A 1944-nucleotide genomic window follows, 5' to 3' on the forward strand; every position below is an offset into this window, starting at 1 on the left:
TAACTTTTACAGGTGTCAACCCAGTCAATAAATGGGGTAACTCACTTAGGATAAGTTCAAAGTCTTTAATTTTTTTTTGCCCATGATGTATGTTTTTTGCTGTAGTAAGTATGACATAATTTTACTATTTCCTTCATTACTCGTTCACATGGGTTTGATGACGGGTTATAATTGGATATTAACACTTGTTGAATACTGTTCCATGCTAGGAATTCTCTAAATTTGTTACTCACAAATTGCCATCCTTTATCCATAAGAAAGAGTTTTGGTTTACCTACTTCTAGGAAGTATTGACTATGTAGACTTCCCAGTGTATTAGTATATCAAATTATTGTCAGGTTTCCAGCTGTATCAAACTATCATCTGAGCACCTGGCCGCCATCATCAGGTGAGAAAAGCTACGCTGCTCTCGCCGATAACTGATTCCACTCGCAAATGAGTGCACCTTTATATGCATCGGAAGTACAACAGCGCATGCGCTAGATACAGTGTGCATGCCCTCAATCATTCCTGCTGCCCCCTGGCACCAAAAAGAGTTGCAGCGCCTCCAGTGCTGAATAGTGTCAAATGATTATTCATAGCCGGCCAGTTCAGATGTTGTTGTTTCTTCATGTCTGATAAAACAGGATTCCACATTTTAATAGCTCTTATCCATTATCATGATTAATGATATTATCTGCTAGTCTGATTTTGACAGATTCTTTTAGAACACAATCCCAATACTGTGAAGCATTTGCAACTACTTGTGTCTCATTATATAGCATGTGTCCTGTGTCCCTCTGTGAGGCAATGCTCAGCCACAGCAGATTTTTCTGGTTGTAATAATCACGTATGGCAATGATGTTCTATACACCTGTCGTTGGTGGTACAAATAGTTTGCCCAATCTAAATTTTCCCACACTGACAAGGTATTTTGTAAATGCCAGACTTCCACAAACCTAAATCATCTTTGACAGATCCAGAAAGTGCTCGAATCTTAGCTGGCAGATGAAAAACACATCTGATCTTATATTTCTTTAAAAGTCTACCTATCTTGGTGGACACATTCCCAGCATACAGAACAAAAGCCACAGACCTAAAGCTGTCTCCAGAAGGGTCAGGTGGAGGTCCAAACACAAAAACACATTGAATTTGTCAGTCCATATAGCCATTATTATTGAACCCTTCCTTAAGATGTTGCAGCTCTTGTGGTAAATTTTCAGCATCCGAGACAGCATATGCTTGTTTAACCAAGGTCCAAAGGACTTCTGTATGTTGAAAAGGTGGATGGCAGCTGGTAGCATGTACATACCTGTCGGTATGAGTCCGTTTTCTGTAAATCCTGTGTCCAAGACTTCCGTCTTCTTTTCTATAAACTAGTACATCCAAAAAAGGTAACTTACTCTCCTTTTCAATTTCCATCGTGAATTTGATGTTCAGATGAAGACAATTAAAATGGTCCAATAACTGGTGCAAAGAGTCTGTTCCATGTTACCATGCAGCAGGAATGATTGAGTGCGTGCGCACTGTATCTAGCGCATGCGCTGTTGTACTTCTGATGCATATAAAGGTGCAGTCATTTGCGAGTGGAATCAGTTATCAGCAAGAGTAGCGTAGCTTTTCTCACCTGATAATTACAGCCAGGTGGACTGCTGAAATATTGTGCACAGATAACAGTTTGATCCAGCTGGAAACCCAACAAGAATTTGATATCCTAGGAAGTATTGTTGTAAACACTGTACAACCGTTTGCATATTTGCTTTTTTAATAGGATATAGTTTAACATATTTTGACCAGCATTCTATGATAACCAAAATATATGATATTCCTCCCTTTCCTTGTGAAATTGGTCCAAAAAGTCTGCTGCTGTGAGGTCATGTAATGACTTAGGAATAATAGGATACATTTTGTGTTTCACGTGAGTATTATTCTCTTTTCTTTCTGGCAAATTTCTCATGTTCTAAT

This window comes from Schistocerca serialis, chromosome 5 (assembly GCF_023864345.2).
Source record: "Schistocerca serialis cubense isolate TAMUIC-IGC-003099 chromosome 5, iqSchSeri2.2, whole genome shotgun sequence".
NCBI lineage: Eukaryota > Metazoa > Arthropoda > Insecta > Orthoptera > Acrididae > Schistocerca > Schistocerca serialis.